The following is a 12557-nucleotide window of genomic DNA, read 5'->3' as shown; positions in this document are numbered from 1 at the left end:
GAGATAAAAAAAAAAAAATAATAATAATAATAACAATAATAATACAACTAAAAATTGCGATGTTGGAAATTCAGAGATCTCAACAATGTATTAAATTGTGCTCAGTCTGCAAAAAAAAATTCAATCACGTTGTTCCAAATGTCTAATTTTTGCCAAACTTTAAAAAAACACCTGTGAACAAGTGCCCACTTAAATAAGGCATAACTTCTGAGCTATATATGAAAGAGCAAACTCTGAGCAACAGAAATCTCTCTTTGTGGGGTTTGCATTTGTGTTTTTGTTAACAGTGCCCAGGGTATTGCAAGCATATGTCACCGTGCGCATGTCTCTGGCAGCGCACACTTCCTGCAACAGTGGCTAGGGGGTGCATGTGGACAGAGGAAGCCACACTAATATATTCCTCACTGGCTGCTGTGAGCTGGTCACATGGGGAGCCAGTGCGAGTTTAAAAGTGCTTTGGTTTCCCTTCAGCCAGTGCAGTGCGAGCCTTTGCTTGAGAGACACACACACACACACACACTACACGCTTTTGCCTACAGAACAGCAACTTTATGTACTGGAGCTTCTCTGATCTACCCAAACACACACACTCACACACTTTCACATCTGTGTGCAGCTATAGAGGACAAGACACAGGCATTAAGGAGCAGAGAAAGATACGGCAAGAGACGGAAGCATTCACTTTTAAGTAAGTACCTTGATTCTATCTCTTCTTCATGACTGTCAGTCATTTTCAATGGCCATGTTTTGTTGCATGCGATGCCATTTGATTTTGTGCTTTGAGGGACATGCAAAGATAGATGTTTTTTGGAGCTCCTATTTTGGAAGCTGTTGGGATCAACAACTGATTGGCAAATGTCACCTAATGGATTATTTCCTGTTTGCTTGAGGTTGAACCTGGTGTCAGTGTTCACGTAGCCACAGCGTCTCCCGGCTCTCTGCTGCCTGTTATGCACGTGTTAGAAGGATGCGAGCTAGCGTGTTAGACAGCCGTGCACCATGCAAGAAATGTGATTCACACAGCCTCGCTCCAGGAAGAGGAGGCAAACAAAGTGACCAGTTCATCAGAGAGAGGGAGATGGGGTGAGGACCGGGATACGGAGGAATGGGAGAGAAAGACCAGCGACCAAGTGAAAGTGGAGAGGCTTTGAAAAGCCCTGACACTAGGCAAACAATTAGCCCCGGCTTCTGTTATCTGTGCCTTTTCTGTAGCCGCTGCTCTGCAGACGCAGGTCAGGGGAAGAGCTGACCCAGTGTCAACACTCCTTCATGGAAGCCATTATCAGGACCTGATTGATTAGTTTTAGCGGAAATCTCCTCCTCATCTCCTCTTGTTCTTTGGCTGGGGTTGTATCTTGCCTGTACTTTATTAATCTGTCTCTTGAACTTTCATTGTAGGTGTACATCTCATGGAAATGTTTCTCAGAAAATATTTTGTATGAAAAAAAAAAAAAAAAAAAAAAAAAAATATATATATATATATATATATATATATATATATATATATATATATATATATATATATATATATATAGTATTTTGCAATATTTATTTTTTTACTAAATTTTGAAGTGCCATAATGCATGCTGAATTAATAAAATAATGTTTTTTTTTTTATTTATAGTAACAAAATATTATTGTAAATATATATATGTATATATATATATATATATATATATATATATATATATATATATATATATATATATATATATATATATATACTTAAAGTATTGTTTTATTTTAATCTAAAAGTAAGAAATGCAAATGTATAAACGAATATTGTATTTAAAATAAATATTACAAATATTATACATCATTTTAGGTATAGCTTTTAATTTTGTATTTGTATGCAATTTATTTGGCAGTATTTATTTATTTATTTATTTGTTTTTATTATCACCATGTCCCAAAGCAAAAGGTCCATTTTCATTAAGCAAGGTATCATTTCTTATCACTTTCTTTTGATTGCTCGTCAAATTGTGACCTGGACAGGTTTCATGAGATTTACTCCAATTTTACATATTTACTGGTCTTTTTAACTTATTGGGAGGTGGTCGGCTAAAACTCTTTATCTGTAACACAGGGACATGTTGCGGGGGTAAACCTCTTTCTCTTTGGCTTTAATGACTCTGCCCTCCTCACATTAGCTCAAAGGGGGGTCAGCTTAACTCTGGCAGGGTTGACACTGCCTTAATGACACCCGGTGTCATGCCTTATTGAGAGCGGTGACTGAATGGCTGCTGGACACCTATTTTTCTTTTTAAATGAGGGTCTCTGCTTTCTATGTGCAATGTTTCAGTTTGTAAAGCCTTCAGTAAAGGGACTCTCGCTGTCATCTGAGCAGCCTGTAGCTTGGCACCTGGTTTTAGTTTGACTCCGTCCACACAAACGCAGTAAAAGAGCAACACGCGCTAGTCCGGATGCTCACGTGGATGTGAATAAAATATTGCAGGCTCAATAAAAGAGCTAAATTGTGGCACACTTGCTACTTTAGGCATTATTTTAATTAATACACTCCTACTGGCAGATAAAGCAGGATGTCTGTAAGTCTGGAATCACGGCATACGGATTCGTCTCAAGGGGTGTGATTCGAGACCTCATGCTCACGTTTTTCACTCTAATCTCTCCGTCTTGCCCCTAGAGCTGTGTTTATGATTCAAACAGAAGAAAAGTAAAATAACCCCAACATAATATTTCCCTTGACATACTTACCCCTTGGATAAACATCCTTAAACAGATGTCAGAGTGCCGGCTGATCATAGACAACGGGGGCTGCAGATGCTTTCTTCCCCAAAATACACAAATTCTACAAATTAGAAGCTGGTGCTTGAGGAATCCGCTCCCCACTTCATGCTGCTGTTTTCATTTACAGGGCCAGGACCACACTGTGATGAAATAGTCTGTAATCTTTATGAACTGAGTTGTTAAAACTTGTTGTGATAGGTTGGTAATTCGTTGCTTATTCAATTACAGTTGATTGATTTATTTATCATTTCATTTGCGTGTGAATTCGAAGCCTGAGTCTCTTATGCAGTAAATAAGAATTTTCGAGATGAGCAGTTCTGATATTTTCTTGACTCTTCCAATTTAGCCCTTCACTGAGCAAACTAATGTTATGTTGCCACCATTTGATATGGGGAATGTGAATGCCGCCAACCCCATGCACTGTATTAGTATTCATTACAATACATTGAAATGCGAGAAGACTTGAGTTCTGCATGGTTCTTAATGTGGAAATGAATATTTATATCACTTTTATATAGAGAGAGACAATGTGTAATACATTTGTATTTCCTGATGGAAATACTCGTACTTTTACAAGGCAGCAAACCTAGATCATATTTAGGTTTTTACCAAGGGTATTAAAGATGTGTGACACACAAACTTTGTCATCAGCTTTGTATTGTACGCATGCTCATTTTTAAACAATTTTTTACTAATTTAATTTCTTTGATAAAAAAATGAAATAAATTCACACTTTAGTTTGGGGACCAATTCTCACTATTAACTAACTATTCACTACTGTATGACTTTTGACTCAACATTTACATTTTCTTCTTATTAATAGTTAGTAAAGTACTTTTAAAGTTTAGCTATGGGGCTGGATTAAGGGATCTAAAATGTGGTCATGCTTAATATGCCATTAATATGTGCTTTATAGATACTTATAAATAGCCAGTATGCTAGTGACATGCTAACAAGCAACTAGTTAATAGTGAGAAAAAAAAAAAAAAACAAGTCGCTACTCTGGTAGCTTATCTTGATAACTTTATCACTCATGACATCTGGAGAGAAATAGCGCAGTCACTAGACAAAGATGAACATTTCTAGTGCACACACTATCAAGAAAGGTACTATTAAAGTATACGCTAACCACAAATTTTGGCCTTAAACTGTAGTGTTTACATGTTAAGCTTTAGGATTTAATAGATGAACTGACAGTGTTTTCTGTTGGCTGTATAGTGGAATAAAATCACAATGTAAGGACCAATAGGAACACAGTTTGCAAGTGTCACAATGATGTCATCACAGCCAGCTCCATTTGAAACGCGTTACATTGAAAATAATCTGCACATCTAAGCCTGAAAAGATCTACAGCAAAAAGTTTGAATCGAGTGACTAAGCGATTCAGGTTGAACTTACAGAAACATAGGAATCATGATAATGAGTTTAGAACATAGTGCATAAAAATTTATTTTAATTATAAATGTGTATTGGTCCCACTTTATATTAGGTGGCCTTAACTACTATGTACTTACATAAAGAAATAAGTACAATGTACTGATTGTGTTCATATTGTATTGTAAAACACTTTGCTGCTATTGAGGTGGGATAGGGGTAAGGTTAGGGAAAGGGTTGGAGGTATGGGTAAGTTTAAGGGTGGGTTAAGGTGTAAAGTACGGGTGAACAGTGTAATTATAAATGTAAATACAGAAATTAAATACAGATGTAATTACATGAAGTTTTTTTTTTTTTTTTTAATATAAGTACAATGTAAAAACATGTATGTACACAATAAGTACATTGTACTAAATTATTAATTAAAATGTGAGTACATAGTAGTTAAGGCCACTTAATATAAAGTAGGTCCTGTGTATTTGCACCTTGCTGCTCTGATTTAATTCGTATTGTTTCTGCCTGGATGTGGAAATTATGTGCTATATGCTGTAGATGAATCCGTTTGCATGTTGCATGGATACCCCATGTCTCAACTCATTTTCATGTCCGTAGGAGGGCTGGACACATGTAGGGGTTGTAAATACATCTGTATATTTGTTCACTGACACCTTCGAGGCTCCAAGTCAACCTCGGATCAAAGTATCCCTCCTGTTATGAACATTAAAATGCACTGACTCCACCCAACCCTGATGCCCCTCCCTCCCAAAGAAGTCTTGCCTCCGCTTGAAACGAATTAATCCCCTGGCTGCATTAAATCTATTATTCTTTCATTTAGCCCTTTCCACAAAGCGTCTTCTATTAACCAAGCAGGCTATATAGCTACTGTACTTGGATCAGAACCAACCCGTTTAACTCAAGCATGTGGCTTAACCTTCCCTTCCTATTCGGTGACGATGAGATTTTCACTGGGTGTTATGACACCAGATCCAACTCCTCCATCTAAGACTCTATTTAGAGGCACATCTTGACCCTTGTCAAAGTAAACACTGAGTATACATGGTTATTTACAGGCTGAAGGCCATAAGATCGCCAGCATGTCTTCAATAGGTCAGTGAGTTGACACTTTTGCCATCACCTCGGAGGTAAATTTGTTTTCTGGGCTTTCGAGTGTCATTTACCTACCACCTCTGTCGCTTTTGCACCAGTTGATAAAGATTTAAGGCCGGAAATGTGGTCCAAGGTCAGAGCACAAGGGTAACTCGTACCTCCAGGCACAGTGCAAAATACATGACGACCAGAAGATAGTAACCCAGATAACAACCCTTGAATACCTCCAAGCAAAGAGCAACCCAGAAAAATGCTGGAGCTCTGGCCATGTCGCAAGCTTTTAATCTATTAACTGCTGATCCTTAAACTCTAATCAATGCAGGCTTTTATATTTCCATTAAACGAGAAAGGGAAATGAATAAATAAATCATGCCGTCAGAGTGGCCTGCCTCTTTCACTTGGAAAACCATCACAGATGGACCTCTTCTTAGTGTGTGCATTGCAAATCGCGTTAGTGCTCTGGGGTAGAGTTATTTGCCCAATTTCCTTCCATCCCCTTGGCTTTTTATTGCATGTCTGCATTATTAGTGCCACTGCTTTTGATAGCAAGCACACTCGGTTATTAAGGGAAGGGACTTTGCAGAATTCGGATGAGGAGCGAGGTGTTGTGTTGACTGGGAAACATTCATTGCGTTACCATTCCCCATTTGGCCTCTGATTGGAGTGGACTGGGGGAAATGCCAGGGTACATTTCTCTGTTTACGCCTAGGCATGGGCTACTATGAACCCTGGCAGATTTTCAAGGTTGAGGGCCCTTGGACACGCCACATTTGTAATGCCTTAGTCCTGAACATCCTGCAAAAGCTGCCTATGTCCTCTTGCTAATTCAATTCTTGAACCTCTTTCATAACCTATTGATGGCATAGTGAACTAATAGTGAAACTGAAATTTGGAGAAATGATAAAATAAAGAAGTTGACGTGTGTCAAACAAGTCAAGATGAGGGTGACATTGTTATAAGGAAGAACAACATAAAGCAAAACTGATGTTGTTTGTGGATATGACTTACTGTATTAATATAGGCTTCAGTTGATGGTATGCATCTGTCAGTTATCTTACAATGTCTTCAAACTTTGCTCAGTCTAATCCGAATTTAAAGTTTGAGCTACATCATTCAAGTTCCACAAACAACAACAACAACAATTTGATTTTGATTTGATTTTGCTGTTACTGCCCAGCATTACATACAGAAATACTGCGCATTACATTTAGTTTCCTTCACGACAAGGTTGCAAATTGTGACTTTAAAAGGCAGCTCAAGTACAACTACGCATCTTAACAATGAACCACACTATTAAAGTGTCTTAATGGCGTGAAAATACTGTTTAATATTGCATAAGTCTACCCTTTCGCCCAGCAGCTTTTCAATTGGCAAACCAGGATGATAAGATATTGTGAAATCCATTAAAAATAATCTTATTTTCTTATTCTTAACTTAACATGCCAAGTTAACTTGTATTGTCACATGCAAGCATGATTAGATTTATAATGTTTAAAAAGGCTTTTAATGGAAACCGGTGGCTTTATTAGCAGTGCTGTGAAACCCTGCAGGTGGACTCGATCTGCCCTGTAATCCTAGCAGTCTGGGTGTGATATGATTGTTTTCACTAAGCATACTGAATTAGATGTGCTCCCTGCTGCCCGCAGCTGCTAGTGCCTCCATCGAGGAGCTGTTTCCTTCAAGAGAAATACTTTCATTTCATTAGTGTGGCTTAATAGTCACGACTGCTTTGGAAAATTGCCTGGATTCCTTGAATGACCTTTTGAATGGGTCATCTCATGAGGAATTAAATTCTCCTTGATCTTTTGAGGTTAACAAGGTTATTGTTAATCTATCTATCTATCTATCTATCTATCTATCTATCTATCTATCTATCTATCTATCTATCTATCTATCTATCTATCTATCTATCTATCTATCTATCCCTAACCCTAACCCTAACCCTAACCCTAACCCTAACCCTAATCTATCTAAATGTTTGCTTAGTAGTTCCAACATAATCATGTAATTTACTAAATGTACTTTATTATTATTAATTATTATTAATACTTTGAAAGCAATGGAATTCGTCTTGTCTGACACAAGTAAAATCAATGCCATCAAAACGCGACATATTGATGATGGACAGTACTGTATGTCAATCAATAAATAAATACAAATGACAAACAAATGGCATTGTTGAGGTTTATAAATAAAATAAAATAAAATAAAATAAAATAAAATATGCAATGACTTATTTAAGGAAAGAAGAAGAAGAAGAAAAAGATTTCCAAGTTAATGTTAATTACAGGTAATTACAGTTTACAATGCCTTTGCTGTTTGCTTAATGGTTCCATCATAATCATTTAATGTTCCAGTTGCTTGCATTACAAAGATTCACAGATAAGTACTGAAATTCTATTTTTCTGAAAGCAATTGAGTTTGAATCGTCAAGCCTGAGACAAACCAATGGCATCAAAGCACAACACATGGCTGATATACAGTGCAGCCGATATGTTGGTCATTTAAGGACGACTCTGAGTGAGCCGGGTGTCCAGGTGGCTTAACTGCCTACTTAATGAACACCAAATGATTATATCTCCTCGCCAGATGGCGAACGCTAAAAGAAAGTCATTTACTTTGAGTCTGTCTTTGCTGCGTTTTTAGAAATAATTGGACTGTGATTACAGTGAAATGTCATGCTGAGATCCCTGACATCATCAGCTGACGATACTTTCAGAATGAGGACCCCCTGCTGTTTGCTCATTAGGGGTTTGACTGACTAACATAGCCAACATACACGGTAAGAGTGGTTAAAAAAAAAAAATGAATTTTAATATTGCATATATAGTATGTACTGTACATTATTGACAGGATGCCAGGATATATATGTTAAATCTTATTCTTTGTTGTGTGTGCAATAGAACATCTATTGACACTCCACACGATTGTGTGATAATGAATTGCTCTGCATGAACAGTCTCTAGCTTTGTCGTTCTGTAGTGATTATTATTATCATTAGTATTTTTTTTTTTTTACGATTTCAGGTTAGTTCAGTGAAACGTATACTTTTTCTTGGTCACACTCAGTCTTTTTTATTACTATTCTACAAATTTTAGAGTAGTAGTAAAGGGAAAACTATGAAAACAAAATGCAGATATGGAAAATATTTAGCAACCAAAAGTTTTTAGATTACTTTCATTCATTCAAATGTTAATTGTGTAAAGAAATGCAGGCATATTTGTCTACAAACTTTATTCCGGACATTCAGGCATAAGCTTTTGGATCAGAAAGCTGTTAAGATCATGAGAAACAAACCCATTCAAGTGTGTTCAAACTTATTTGAATGGAAATCGGTTATCTCAAGCTTTATTCCAATAGGAATAACAAGAAATAATTTTTAAAAAAAAGTTATAAAAAAGTAGGTTTCAGGATTTTTTGAAAAAACTGAAATTGGAAATATCAATTTAAATGTAAAATGAGTAAAGCTGAATGCACAAATTAATCAATAACAGTGTGAGGGGAAATAATGTAGGCATAATAAAAATAAACTATGCTGTTCGGTATAAATTGATTACGAATAGAGACAAACAGAAACAATATAATAAACAGAATAGAAAAAATGCACCCGGCCGGGATTTCTAAACCGGCCAAAAAATCTGGGATTTGGCTTTTGCTTTCTGCAGTCACCATTCATAGAGTGCGTTTTAGTATTAGAGGTGTCCAGTCCCACCTATTTGTAAACTACGGTTTTATCCTGATTAAAACTTTAATACAGTATGACAACTGCACACACTTCCATATTTAATGCTCCTCATAGCTATGTGAAAATAAGCGTATAATTGAAGCAGTTCATTGCAGAAGCTGAGCTGTATTCGTAACTTTACATAAATTATTTACAGTATGTTAAAACAGCAGCATTACACACTAATGTAAAAAAAGTGAAATTGTAATCAACCACCCCTTTAAATTATTTTATTTCAACTATAGAAGAAGAAGAAGATACCCCTACCCATCATCCACAGATCCACCAATCAGAGAAGATGCAGCTACCATGGAGACGGAAATTACGGCAAAAGAGCTAATCAGTGACTGCAAACTACCATGACGCTTTACAAATTACATAATCGAGTTAATTCATAAGTGTCCTTGCAAATTAATAATTACTTTTTTTTTTTTTTGCAAAAGTAGCTAGTCAGAACTAATATCAGTTTTGATCATCTTTTAAAACAGTTAGTATGTCTTTCACTGTCTGTTTCTATTGATTCTTAGCCTCTTCGAACTTTTCACTGAACAAACTAAGTGATTATTTACTGTTTCATCTCATCTTAATCATCATAATGAAGTAGGGCAGTGTGATTAGAAGCAGTTCATCTGCTTTGAGAAATGGCCTCCTCTCTCCATCTCTCACTCCATAGAGAGGCAGTTTCCTTAAGACTTTCGTTAATTATGACACAAGCTGTAACACTTATCTCACAGATAGTTTCCAAAAATCAGCTGGTTGACAAATGCTTAACTCAGGTGATGGTGCAAATCTGGGTTCAATGTATTAGCTGTCTTGCAAAACATTTTTTTTTTTTTTTGTATATTTTGTACATCTCCCAAAAAAAATAAGACACCCTGATTAAACAGCGAGTGGTGAAGATAGTGAGGAACAAATGCGCTAATGGTGGCTGTAAATAAAACTGCATTAAAGCGTGTGTAATTTAAGCGCTTTGACAGCTTAGGAGCTGGTGTTGTAGAAAATATATCAGCATGTAATTTACCTGAGAGAGAGAGAGAGAGAGAGAGAGAGAGAGAGAGAGAGAGAGAGCAGCACATATTTAAACCTTGTGAAAACCTTAAGAAGCGGACTTTAACACAATATATATATATATATATATATATATATATATATATATATATATATATATATATATATATATATATATAACTTACCATTTAAATGCCCTGGCATTTTAGCGCAGGTGTGAGCATTTTCATATTTTGAGGCAAGTTGGAGCTAAACTCTGCAGGACACTACCACTCCAGGACTGAGTTTGGACACCCCTGCTCTAAAACAACAACACTTCACTTCCAAAAATGGCTGTAAACAAAGTCGAGGGCATGTAAATGGCAAGTTTATCCTGGTTAACATTAAGGCAGCACATTACGACACAAGTATGGAGGATGAGAGACAGAGGAGGGGAAGACAGGGGATTTTACATTTAAGCTTGCTTCACCTCCAAGGTGCTGGAGAGACATCAAAATGGTTTTGAAGATGGGATCGGGGGATTTTGTCAACTTGTGAAACAGCCTTCGGAGATGTGTTTGATGTCAGATTTTGGTGCATGATGTAATCGGATGTATAAACCTACAACTGTTGAAATATAAATCACATATGGATTTTCTTAGCTATAGATTGAGTTTGTTTAGGAACATGTTCATGAATTCTGGATAGTTTGAGATTAAAATTAAAGGGATAGTTTGAGAAAACAAGTGATATGTGTAGGTAAAAAATGGACTAAACTAAGTGCTAAAACATAAAAAATATGAGATGTGATCACTTTGATTGTTTTATTGACATACAGCTTTATTGCATCTGTTGTAATATATATATATATATATATATATATAAATATAAATTATGTCATACTGCAATGTCAACTACAATTACACATGCATCACTTTAGCTTGTATCTGCATTAATGAAACTCGACAAGATTTAATATTCAACCATATTTAATATAAATATTTATAGATCAACAGACTCACAGTTAAACATACTCCTTTTTACCCCTGCATTTCAATAACAGCAACAAATAACCCTAACCCTAATCTTTTTTCTCATCGGGCTAATCTGTAATTTTTAACTTAAATACTTTAATGTGAAACTAATTCAAATGCTTTTTAACTGGACAAACTGTGTCGATTTGGATTTAATCCACAATGCAATTAAGTGCCCTTAAATACTGAATGATATACAGAATGGTTGGCAACCCTAATTACAACCTTAAACTTCAACATAAAGTGCTGCTTACTTTAGTGTTGCTCCTAAAACCTCAATCTCCATCTTCTCTGCTGCTGTGTCAAAGAGGAAGCCTTGAACTCCAACTGCATCTAATTCAGCAACCGTCTGTTACCGACGGCAAGCCAAACCTGTTTATCACTTTCCACATCACATGTGAACTCTTGAAGCAAGGTTAGATGTTCTCAGCAGAGCAGGAGGCAGCGCTGACAAACTATGATAAATTAGTTGTTTACTGACATTTTATGCTGGCTGAGGATGGTGGTTAGGGAGGAGAATTGTGTTAATGAGAAGAAAATGAGTCATGGAGATATGCCCACATTGATAAGAGGAAGTCAAAAGAGTGCATACAGGAAAAAAGACGACGATTAGGTCACACCACAAACTGGGATATGCAAGATGCATCTTACATGATGTTAATGTGTGTGATACTTGTCTTGTCCTAGGTTTCTTCTGATTTTACAGTTATCAGCTCAATAAGTAAAATTTATATCATTTTCAGTTTTATTAGATACTACTACTACTACTACTACTACTACTACTACTACTACTAATAATGTGTTTAAAATTAAAATTCTGTCATTTACTCACCCTCAAGCCAAGCCTCTAAACCTACATGAGTTTCTTTCTACCGTCGCACACACAATTAGATATTCTGAAGAATGTTGGTAACCAAACAGTTGACGGTACCCATTTACTTTCTTCATATAATATGGAAGTCAATGGCTAGCAAGTGTTTGGTTAAATACGTTCTTCAGAATTTATTGAGTAAATGAACTACCCCTTTATTTATTTATTTATTTTTTTAATTTAATGATGATTTAAAATAAAATTGTATGTATATGTTTAGAATTGTAACATGATTTTGCATTTAAAAATATGACATGGTTGATTGTACATATTGAATTAGCTCTTTGCTCATTTTTATAACAAAAAAAAAAAAAAACATAATATAAAATGACATTAATGTGGTTTTTAAGGTTGATTATTTTATTTAATTGTGTAATAATTAACCTATTTAATGTATTTAATCCAACCAATCCTACACCTAACCCTAACCCTCACAGGAAACTTTGTGCATTTTTACTTTATCAAAAAAAATAAATAAATAAATAATTCTGTATGATTTCTAAGCGTTTTGAAAAATGGGGACATGGGTTATGTCCTCATAAGTCACCCTTTCCTTGTAATAGCTGTGTCATACCCATGTCATTATACAGAGTTGTGTCCCGATATGTCACAAAAACAAGAGCACACACACACACACACACACAAAGATTTTTAGAACATATTGCATGCCAAACATAACATTACAACATAACATATATTGTGTTTTGTATTT

At 35.7% G+C, this 12557-nt stretch overlaps 1 protein-coding gene across 1 annotated transcript in view; it reads left to right on the top strand.

The window, feature by feature from the left end:
- Positions 1-363: 363 nt before the first annotated feature.
- LOC113054036 (ciliary neurotrophic factor receptor subunit alpha-like) overlaps positions 364-12557 on the top strand; it is a 150910-nt gene continuing 138716 nt past the window's right edge. The window contains exon 1 of the mRNA XM_026219312.1: positions 364-688. The gene's annotated coding sequence lies outside the window, so the exon portion shown is untranslated. The remainder of the gene's footprint in view (positions 689-12557) is intronic.

Source organism: Carassius auratus, chromosome 35 (genome assembly GCF_003368295.1).
Source record: "Carassius auratus strain Wakin chromosome 35, ASM336829v1, whole genome shotgun sequence".
In the NCBI taxonomy this organism is placed as follows: Eukaryota; Metazoa; Chordata; class Actinopteri; order Cypriniformes; family Cyprinidae; genus Carassius; species Carassius auratus.
The sequence above is the reverse complement of the archived record's forward strand: the minus strand, read 5'-3'. Positions and strand labels throughout refer to the sequence as shown.